This window comes from Pelmatolapia mariae, linkage group LG16_19, assembly GCF_036321145.2.
Source record: "Pelmatolapia mariae isolate MD_Pm_ZW linkage group LG16_19, Pm_UMD_F_2, whole genome shotgun sequence".
NCBI lineage: Eukaryota > Metazoa > Chordata > Actinopteri > Cichliformes > Cichlidae > Pelmatolapia > Pelmatolapia mariae.
Window position 1 is genome coordinate 51,699,115 of NC_086241.1, and position 12,082 is coordinate 51,711,196.

Here is a 12,082-nt window from a genome sequence, read left to right on the forward strand (position 1 = left end):
TAAGCTGAACAAACTGTTCTTGCCTTACATACTGTATTTCCATCTATGTTTGCACATCTCATTACGTTGTTGTTCCTATTTCCCCATTTCCTCAAAAAACATAAAGCATTGAGGAGTGGCTGAAGACCTTTGCATAGTACTGCGTGGGCATACAGCGAATTGACCCTCACTGGAAGACAGTCACATTCACCAGGCCTGTGTCTGGCTGTACATTCCAACTAGTCAACGCAAATGTTGATTAAAAAAGTACGAGTTGTATTGTCATTTGAAAAGTGGGACTTGATTCATCGTGTTCACTCTTCAGCACCTTCTGCCATCGATTCCCTTGAACCTGATTAGCTGTGCCACACGATGCTTTTTAATTTGTACTTAAAGGTGAACAATGCTATGTGCACACTTCAGCTGACAAAGTTACAAATTAGTGTGCCATGGTCTGCTAGATTTGTCATCCCTCGCCTTGCAAACATGAAAGCATATCGTGCTTGAAGCTTCGCCACATTATGTACATGTGCATCAAAGCAGCCTCGAGTGTTTCCTGTCACATTGCCAGCTTCTGCTAATAGCCAGTCACTTCTGCGCCAGTTGACCGAGCATTGTAACACAGGTTCTAGATACATTTTGAAGGATAGCACAGCCTTGAATTTAGAAAGAGCCATTGTATCCATTTTGCTTGTAAGATGCCTGGCTGATCGTATTTGTCCATTCAGAAACATTTTAGCAGGTGCCACTCTGCACATGCTGAGTTGCACCTATTGCTATTTTTAATATAGGAAGTGGCCACAGTTGCTTGGGTTTCTCTAGCATTTGATCGCTCTCTCTCAGTTACAAAGAGATATCAAAGGCACACTGTTGATAATTTTAGAACAAGCGTGTCTACACACAAACTCCACTTCTACTTTCCTGTAGGGTACACTTGTGAAGGGGGACGTGGTTTCAGATGATATTTCTTTCAGCGACCATCAGTAGTAGAATAGAAATGTATTACCACAGAAGAACAACCACAGAACATTCATCCATCCAGCTAATGTCGGTTACTTAACTTGCTTGTGTAACATTATCCCTGCATTTACAGTCTTTTGTAACTTTACACAAAAACCTGTCTTTTGTGCTGGTAGGTCCGATAGCCGAGCTAATAAAGCCTGCATCCTCTGTTGCTGATATGAACTGAAAATTCTTGTGAACTATTTGTGGCGATGCCAGCGGTCAGTGCCAGTTTCCTTTAACTTGCAAAGTGTTATCAAGCAGTTACTGGTTTGAATACATTTGACTATTTATGGCAAGTTTAGGGCCACTCTTTTCTTAGGCTGTTTTACTCTCTGCATTGGTCCTCATCGGCTGAAGAAAAGGCTTTCTTTAAGAGTTACACTCAGGAAATCTTTGCAGAGCTGGTTCACTGAGTAAAAAAAGGCCTTCAGACAGTGTTTGTCAAAGCTGTCATGCTCTTGTAGATAAATTTATTATAGCTCTCAGGTGGGGGTGGAGAAGTTTAAATAAGGCATTTCTATAAGGACTTTTTCCACAATAAAGCATTTCAGAAACATGCAGATTACAAGCTAAAAACTGAAGGAAAGCCTGAGTCAGAGACAACAGAGCCACCTTTAGTTTAATTGCTGGCTTGATATGACGTCTTTAAGATTAGATCCAGCTCCTCTACTTCACTTTTAAAGTGTTAAAGGGGATTATTAAAGCAAGGCTGATCACACATGGCAGCATGCCCTCCCTTTGAAATGCTGTCTTTGCACATTCCATGTGCACAGCTGTGGCCTCATGTTCGAACAACATGAGGGTGGTGATTAAAGTTTGCTTAGACGCTCGAGGTGTAACTAGCTCATCTTTATTAGCAATTCCCCAGCAGCTCTGTGTGAGTAAAGTGAGGTGATCTGTGTGGGCAGCAGCCCAGTATTTTTTTGCCCTTGGGCCAAAACTTGACATGCAATCAATTACACCAAAAAATGTATTGTTTAAAAACTGCAACTATTTTGCATTCATGAATCAGCACACACACTCATGTGAGACAGCAGCCGTCCAGAGAACAGGCTCTGGAGTCGGTCCCTTAGGTAATGTGACAGAGATAAAATAATAATACTGCTTCTTTAAACCCTTCCAGCAAAATTTAATCATTCTAATTATTTGCATGCATTATTTAGGGAGGGTTATGTGTGCATTTTTTTTATTTTTACACCTGGGCACCATATAGGATACCCGATGCTTGAATAAATGCTACAGCCTGGTTGCTCTGACTGTGAGGTGACCATTGTGTGTACCCTGATAAACTTGCAGTTTGCTGTTGTTTTTATTTTTACTGATACATTAAAAGAAAGGAAGCAGTGGCGACCACTGACAAAACTGAATTAATATACTTTTAAAAAGTCTGTCAAATTCAAAATCATAAAACAAATTTTTGTGCAGCTGACCTTGTTGCAAACTGATTTACTTACGTTTACGACGTGCAATTTACTCCAAATTGCGCTGATATTTAACACAGAAAAAAAAAGAATATCTTGGGGGTTTTTTGCCCTTGATTTGAAATGAACTGTGTTTAGAAAACAGAACAACTTTTGTAAAGCGCTCGTAAAACTAACCACACCTATGAGTCCTATTTGGGGACTGTACTCACATGCTATTTGGGCCCATTTAGTACATGTGACTCATAATCTTAAACTGGACTGGACTTGACTTGTTTCTTCAGTTTGCATTGATTCAGTAATGTACACTATGGATGGAATGAAGGTCGAGCTCAAGGTCAGTGCATCTGTGGAAGCACGACTTTATCGTAGCACCTTCTTAGGGATCCAAGATGATTTTTTGGGGGGAAGGGCTCAGATGATATTTATGATTAAAAGCTACCATATAATCTTTGCTTGGGACAGGTTCAAACACTTTCCTGGAGACACGCACACATACCATGAGCATGGTTCTGGCCCAGTCCTACTTTGTACCTTGTGGGGAATGTCTGATTGTTCGCCTATTAATAGCGGTGACTGTAGAGCCTGACTGGGATCTGTGGATCAGCTCCGAGGGGGAAAGCACCACACTGCAGGCTTTAACACGTCTCTGTTTGTGTGTGTCTTTGTGCACCAGTGCACACTTCTTTTAGGTTAGCCTTATCCGCATGACACTTTCCTCATTATCTCCAACATAATGTAGCCTTGGGCAACACAGTGAGTTTATGGCTCTGAGTGAGGCCTCTATTCCACAGTTTTCAGTGGCTATCTTATTCATCTGACAGCCTTTTGAACTGACTTAAGTGAGACTTTGTGAAAGTGTCAAACTTTTATTTTTTTTTTTATTTCTTCTTTTTTTTTTAATTCGAGTTAGCACAGAGACATAGCCAGTGTCACAAAACATGTCAAAGCTTTGTTTTTGTTGGCTGAAAGAACAAGACCACTTTTGTTCTCGTACTGTCAGCACAACCTCCTTGCGCTGAGCAAACACACACGCATACACAAACACACACACACACGGTAGTTTGTCTCTGGGAGCCATGACCAATTGTGGCACATTTACTGGCAGAGGCTAAAGTAGTCATGACATTTCCCACGTCTTTGCCCGCAGAGAGTTTGTTTGGCAGAGGATGGAGCTCACTATATTACATGTTATTGAAATTTACTGCTTCATATATGCAAGGAAACATTTGTTCTTGTATAATATTTAGCACTTTCTCTTCATTTTCCTACCTCCGTTTCAGAAAGAAAATTCCTCGGCTCTTTTCCTGTTTTCCTTTCGTCGTCCCCACTTTCTGTAACGTTTACGAACACTCTTATCGTCAGCTGCTTTTAATCTTCCGGGGAATTAAATATGAGTGCTCTTTCTCGCTGTCACCTAACATGAAAACTGCTGCAAAACTGCTGCTTGCACTGCACCACTCTCTAAAGAGGATTAGGACAGTATATGTGTGGTGCACCATATATGCTCCGCAGACAGTTTTGCATCGAATGCAGACTGTGGAACTAGTTGAGTTTAACTTCGAGGCTTTGGTTCCCTCCCTCCACTCGAATCTGCATGAGTCACTGTGGACTACAGCTGATGGAAATCAAATGAGACTGTGCGGAGCGGGACTGTAGCGTCGCTTAGGCTGTATGGGTGGAGGAGTGTTTGGGGGGAAGGGTGGGTTTACTTAATGACATGGAAAAAAGGGTTTTATGCTAATGACTGTCTAAATTTATCTCTCTGTGTGTGTAGACACACACAAGCAGATGCACACACATGCTGAGATGGGAACTCACCCGTCACAGCGAGTAAAGGGAGGCTTTGTGCAGGAAGGAACTATTTTAGTCCCTGGGTGTTAAACACAGACTACACACATGGAGAGGACAGGAATATTCTTCATGAAAAGTGATATTACCCCTGTGAGTGTGTATGTGTGTGTACCTGTGCTACTTAGGCTTACTAGAGTGAAATTTTATCATTACCTAAGCAAAGATCTCATCTATGGAAAAGGTGTTAGCACCAACAGACAGCAGGTCAAACTCATCAAGGCAGTCTTAAGATGTTTATCTCTCACGGTAACCCACGGGAACCTTTTGTATCGCATTTTTCCCACTCTTATCATAACACACAGTTTGACACAAGTGGGCAAATAAGCACTTTAGTAGACTCGATGCAAATTCTCACTTCCGCTTAGCATTCGTGCTTTTTACCCGAGGCGTGTGTCTGTGATTGTGAGCCTTTTGAGCCTGTCATCGGTTTCCTCATAGGGCACATGTAGATTTCCACATAAACACTACTAATCACATCCTGAGTTTATTGGCAGTTAGTCACACAGGTGATATAGATGTCAGAGTCGGTCTGTCAGTCAGTTGCTCTGAATTTTTTAAAAAGTCAGTTTTTTCCATTACAGTCTGCAGCCATTATTTTCTTTAGTGTGACTGTACTATTACTTGGCAAATGTTACCATGCTAAATCAGTAACACCTCAGACCCCTTGTGACCCCTTGGCAGTTACTGGTTGCTAAATGGTTGGCAAGTGGTTGCAGCAGTTGGTGAAACTAGTTACAAAATGAGTGCTGCACCAAAAATCTTCTTGTGATTGGTTTGGTCATTAAATGCTAGATTGCTGTGAACGCCCGCGGTTTGTATGGAAGACGCCGACTAGTCTGGAAAGGTGTCCAACTCCTCACTGAGTAGCAGTGAAACTTGGGAAAAATGCAAACACAAACAGGAAATGGCAAAAGTAAATTTTGCACCTTTTTAAGCATGTTGGCTGAGTGCTGAGGAGGAACTTTTCGTTTCAAAGTGAATGGTCAACAGGAACCACTGGTCAAGCAGTCAGGAAGTGGATATTTTCCTTGGGGACCAGACATTGCAATGGTGTCACTGACCGTTTTCTAGGTCTGTGTGACTGAGATGGTGAAGACCGTAAACACTATAGCTGCATAACTTGTGAGCGTGACATAATTGTTTTAATGTTAACATTTAGCTCAAAGCATAACTGTGTTTCAGGGCAGCGTGAAACTGTCGTTAGCATGGTTGCAGTCTCTTACTGTTGTTTTTGTGGAAAAGAGAAAAAAGATAAGCTTTGCCCAGAGTATAAAGGACTTGCCGCCCATCCCTTCGTTCCTGTGCTATCCCTACTTTCTTTCCTCACAGCCTCCCTGCTCAGCTGCAGCTCCTCTCCAACACAAAATTCCTGGCTGATGAGACAGATAAAAACCTGAACAGAGTGGGAAGTAGTTGCTTTATAGACACGCTTTAAAATCCAGATTGTGGGTGAGGATATCATTTTGGTGATAAACGAACTGGAAAAACTGGAAAAAGATCAGCCCCGAAGGCCTTTATGTTTCCTCACATGCTTGCAGGCACCCATACATGGACACTGGGTCTGACTCAGTAATGAGCTTCAGGAAACAGGCTTATCTGTCTTCAGCATTCACAGTGATTTCCTGCCTTCCCTTCAGCTTCTTTCCCAGTGCCAGTTTGTGTCAGTCTATAATATAGCGTCTTTAAGCTGAGCTGAGCTGAGCCCTATGTGCCACAGCTGCCAGGAGGAACTGCCTGACAGCTTATGGCCCCTAAGCGCTGGCTGCACACTGCCACTTGCTACCTATCAAAACATCCGTATGTTGCCTGTCTCTGTGATCTGTACACTCTGTAATGACATGTGATTGATTTGCTGAGACATCACTGTTTGACATTGTATGCTGAAGACAAAGGATGGAAGGAGCTTTAGCTTCACAATGGTTCTCACCAGGGCTCATTGGAGCCACTTCTCAGCTTCAGAAGTAAATATTCTGTCAGTGGCAGGCATGGACATGGCACCTTACCAGCACCCCAGATCTGCAACTTTTTGTTTTTGGGGTCTTCCTCCCCCTTTCCCAAGCTGGTCTGTGTCCCTTTTTTCCTTGTCATAAATGCAGTGCATTTATCCAGAATAGCATTTTCTCCTCTTTCATCCCCTTGAATCTTGAACGATTCTGCAGCACAGATATTCTGCCTTAGTTTCTGAAACAATAAGAGTGCTGTACCCCAGGGTAAGGTTGACTTCAGAGTGAATCAATAATGGAAGAGGGGATCCATGTATTATGAATGAAGGAACAACGTACCTCGGCACAGGAGCTTGTCTACTGCAAAGTGTTTATTCAATAAACAACCATCCCAGGCTGAGAGAAAACACATTTAGCCTAATCTTTTAACAAATCCTGTGACTATCAAGTCTGATACTGCTTTTCTTTTATTTTTGGCATGTGGCGGCTTCTATAACGATATAACTTTGTTGCAAAGTACTGCATGCAACCCAGAGGGAACACTGGTTCCTACATATCCCAGAATTCCTTAGATTTATGTCAAAGGCAGAGGGCTCTGGTTGAAAGCACCTTTTTAAAGCGAAGAAGGGAAAAAAAAAAAATCACAGATGCTACAGTGTCCGTTCACAGTGTAAAATCACATCTGCGAGTGAAATGTAGCAAGTTTGCTTGGCATCTGGTCTCATTATGTAAGTGCTGCCCGGGTGAAAGAATCGTTCCGAAAATGGTTATGTTTTCCCTGGCAGCTTATTTCTCAACTGCTGGCATTAATTTCTAATGTCAATCTCCTACATGATTTCACAGATTCTGCAGGAGCTCTTGTAATTGACCTGTGAGCAATAATAATATATCTTCCCGCTGAGCTGAACACACAGCACTGAGTGGTGAGAGGTACTGCAAGCTGTGGCTTTTGTCTATAAAAGGATTCCGATTAACTAACATATGGTGCAGAAACGCTGTGAGAATATGAATGCAAATGCTCTCATTTCCAATAAGCCACCAGTTAGCGGGGAGCCGCTCTTTAAAGTGGTCATGTATGTGCGCTCACCTTTAGCTATTCAGTGTAGATGTTGCACAGCATTCTCACAATGAACTGGTGTGAAATCAGTTAGTCAATGTTTGGCAACTATAAAAGACTCTCAGGTGCTTTCTTTAGAAATGAACCCCTTCATTACTCATTAATTCAATCTTTTCCATCTCAGATAACAATCAACAGGTTGTTATCAACAGGTAAAGTAGCAAGTATGTAATAAAAAAGTCATCTTTACTATTAAGGAGACTTTTGCTTGCATGACTTTAGTCCTTGAAGTAAATTTGTAAGTATACATTTGGTCTTAATCCTGCAGATTTTTCATGAACTCTCCTGTTCTCCTTTAGTCCTGGGTCCTCTGTTCTTTATTTGTCCTAATTAAATAGCTTGGAAGCGTAATAAGTGAACAACTGCAATCTCATTTCTGAGTTCTCACTTTAAGAATAAATGATTGACAGTTGTCAGTTGGCCCGCTTGAGGTTTTGCCACAAATAGTCACCCACAGCTCCACTTCACTGTTGACTCACCCAATGCTGTCTGTCTGTCTGTCTGCCACGCCCCTTCCTTGCTCTTAAAGCAATATTTTGATATCCGGGGAGGGGCCAATTCACACTTCTTGATTTTTCAGCTAGTCAGCAAAGGACGTTGTAACTTCCTTCAGTACAAATCCAGAGTCGAGAGGTTGTGGCTGTAATAATCTAAGATCTAATTTAAGATGCATACCTGTGGTTTGACATACTGTCAATGCTCATTGGAGTCATGTACATTTAAACGCTCCTAAAAACTAGTTGGGTTCTCACAGAAACATTCAACTAGTTGACTTTACCTGCTATTTTTGCCTTACTGGAACACTTGGATAAATCAGTGACTATAGTAAAATGTGGGCTGTTTGCTGCTTTGCATATCAGCCTGTTACCCTGTGGGCCGGTGTACAGGCACACAAGTCATCTTCAGCAAGTGAGCAGCTTGAAGGTAATCAAAGTGTGAATCAACATCCAAAGCTGTGGACTGAGCAAAGAAAGAGGCTTGCATGAGAAGGGGTGGGTGGAGAGGGAGTCAGAGAAGGTCGGTTTAATGTGATTTCTTGTCATTACATTAGGGCATCTTATTTTATTTTTAGCACTTGAGCTTTAGAGAATTAGAAGCGATCTGCAAATGAACTGCGGCTTAATTTTGCCAAATTTGTTGCGCTAGAGTTTCTGAGCAGAAGAGCAACAACAGAAACAGAAGCCACTCGGTTATTACTATAAGTCAGGGAATGATTTAGATTGAAACTGGGCCTTTTCCCTGTTAACCATAGCTGAAAGATGGAAATAACAGACACTGTCAATAAAACTTATCTTTATTGGCACACAGCTGGGTGCGGTTGTTTGTCTTTCATCCATATGAGACAGATAAATGACTCATAGTCTTCTTTTGGCAGCCGTGGAGCTAAAATGACACATTTCTTCCCAGCGGATTGCTTGGATTTGTTTGCTTTTGGGCTAAGCTCAGGGAGTATCAGCATCAGGACCTGAACACAGCCATCTGGTTTAGCTTCTCCTGCTTGATTATTTGTTAATTACACTCATCTCAGTCCCAACTGGTTTCCTCCTTTTAAACAATATCACTCGTAACAATAGAAGAACAAAGCAGGGTAGCTTCTATTGTTGAGGCTCATATACATTGTGTGTGTGTGTGTGTGTGTGTGTGTGTGTGTGTGTGTGTGTGTGTGTGTGTGTGTCTGTGTGCGCATGGAGAAACAAAAGCCCTGATATTCTCAACCAACTAGCATCTGATATGAAACTCTCAGGCTAATGCTGCAGATGATTTGTGGCTACATAGCCCTGCAGACGTGAGGGCTTTAGTACTTAGGGCTATATCTGTCCCTCTCCCTTTCTCTCTCATCAATCATGCAGGATCCATAGATAATGGATGGCGCTCATGGTGTTACTTGTCTTTTACCGTTCACTGGCCAGACGGATCTGTTAACATGACCTATATACATTGGCGGGCTGTCATGTATTCAGACATGCATCGCTTAACGTGACATCAAACAAATGTGGGCTTAGTGCTTAACAGTCTGTTTCCCTTTACAATGTACTGATGTTTGAAATTTGTTTTGTATCTGTAGTTCATTTGCATCTGCCAAAGGAGGCTGAGGGCAGAGATGGACTTGGAGAGGCAATAAAGAAGTTAACGTGCAGCCTTCTGCTTTGCATTTGTGAGGGTGTATGTGGAATAGGCCTGTACAATATGCAGAAAATGTGCAATGACATGCTTCTATATTGCAGAAAAAGTATGATGTTATAGAAAAACTATTATTAAAGATATCATAAGGTTAGGTTCTGAGGTTGCAGAGGTGAGGGTGTGGTGGTTCTTCTCCCCATATTCACAGTAAAACTTCTAGCTAGCTATACTGTCATCCTCTTCTTTATTTCTATTTTAAAAATAGTTTTTAAGATAATCACTGTTTAGAAAAAAAAAAAAGAAACGTGATTGGAAAAAAAAAAAGTGAAATGTCAATGAACACAATAATATTTAAGACATGGAAAGCCATTGAGTTTAAAAACACTGAAGAACCATAGACAATATAAATGATGTCACCCATTGTTTACCCACCGTTAGTGAAGTCTCTTTATGAAGCCTTGATGAGTGTTTTCACCATCATCATTTTGGTGTTGATGGCAAATGGCTTTATGAAACTTATACAAAATGGACCTAAAGTTTTCTTTAACATGCCTTGAAGTAGGGCTGCTCGATTATGGCAAAAATGATAATCACGATTATTTTCACTGAAATTGAGATCTCGATTATTTGACGATATTTATTTAATAATAACAATGTATTGAATAATGGCTTTAAAGATGTCAAAAAATAATATAAAATAGTGTGCAAATACTGATAACAGTGCAAATGTTTGCAATATAAAAAAAATAAATGAAAAATGTAAACATCTATGTTTAGTGAACTTCAAAATACTGCATAATACTGGTTGTTCACTGTGTTAATTGAGCAGTGGTCTTTGGCGAGGAAAACGTTACCGCATTTGTTATCTCCTTGTGTCTCTGGGAGCTGGTGGGATATTTATTCGCGTTGTACAGGGTAGCGTGAATGGAGGTCTGTGAGGATGAAGCAGGTGTCGTCAAGAGTTTTTCTCTATGTTCCTTCATTGTTTGATCATATGTCACTTTGTGAGCGGTCTTCAAATGATTGAATAAATTTGTAGTGTTGCTCTGTGGTGCAGCTACGACACCGTAGCAAAGTTTCCACACTATGTCTACTTGATCCACGTCTGACTCCGCGAACCCATAATGTTTCCACACCACTGAAGTCGTTTTACCTCTCTTTTCAACCAATGGCATTCTTTCTTCAGCAGCCATTATCCTCTCCTCACCAAATAACTTCTGCTTAGCTTTCCGAGCTTCCCCTCGGGTCCTCTTAATTGTTGTGACGCGTGTTCGAAACGCAGAGAGGTGCGCTCGATTTGCCACACGGAGCAGCGCGAGAGGAGGAGCTAATAATCGGCTCAGTCATTTTTAATGATCGTTGAAAGCCCAGATCGTAATCACGATTAAAATTCGATTAATTGAGCAGCCCTACCTTGAAGTGTATGACTGAGCCCATAAATTCATCAGTATTAACAGAGGTCAAGTCCAAGGGGTTTTAGACTGAAAGTCTTTTCACAAAACACATGGTCCCTGCAGGCTACATAAGCATCAGTCATTCTTTGTCACCTTGCCAGAGGGGATCGACTGCTGCCTTGGCCCACGACTAGCTTTGGAAGAATCGGCTATGTGAAGATAATTGGCACATTAAGTTACCAGTAACACTACGTGCAGAGCTTTTTTTATAACTTGTGCAGAACAATTCAAATTCTCTGTTTAATCTTGATAAAGGTGATTTAATAAAATACTGTAAAAGACTCGGCTGTGAAGGCTGATTGCACGTACTAAAGCTGTGTTGTAAAATCTTCACTTCACCTGGGCTTGCCTCTTTGCTGCCCTGCTGCGTGTGTCAGACAAAGAGGAAAGGCTTTAGCATGGGACAACAAAACATGATAGGGAACAGTTAGCTTTTTATTGTTTATTTGGCTCAGATGCACTGCCTCAATAGTAATTTTAGGGTGAGAGGTTTTACAGCACACACGAAAAGATAATTTAGTTTTCTGTACCGGTATATGACACACGAGGACTTTGTCCTGACTTGCAAGGTAAAAACTATGTGCTACTGCGTAAAATACTTCAGTGTTGCCTGCACATGTTAAAATGATCATAGATCCTTACTCACCTCTTTGTATACTGAAAGACATGCCAACACAGCCAACACTACTTGAAATATAATGATGACAGACAGTGTGAATCAAACAATTATTACAAGGTTAGCTTGGGCTGTTGTCACAATTGTGTCAAATAGCCTCGATATAGCAAAATCCAGACGGATCAATACCGTATAAGAATCTCTTTTCTATCTTCCACCTGTGTTTGGTGTTACTAATCAAACAGAGAGGTTTCCTTTGCCCCCTCCCACTGGATTCAGTCAATCTCACTATTGACTGGTGTAAAGCCTCTTTGCTGTGCCATTTGGAGACATTAGGAGATGAAACAAGGTCTCAAACACCCACTCTAACACCCTCCAACCCAGCTATGACCTGTCAGACTCATATTATATTAATTTTTTTCATAAATAGATGGATATATTTTGCCTTATTTTTCACTATGAGAGACAATTTAATAGTACAAGGTGGCCCACACCTTTGTTTTATGCCCAGTGTCTTCTACTATTAATCTTTCATATGCAAGTGATACACAGAAAAAGCATACATTTTTATC

General features: G+C 41.2%; 1 protein-coding gene across 1 annotated transcript in view; it reads left to right on the forward strand.

Annotated features, from left to right (window-relative positions):
• The window catches only part of mboat2a (membrane bound O-acyltransferase domain containing 2a), a 43,816-nt gene that overhangs the window by 7,757 nt on the left and 23,977 nt on the right, over nt 1–12,082 (forward strand). The gene's annotated exons all lie outside the window — the stretch shown is intronic.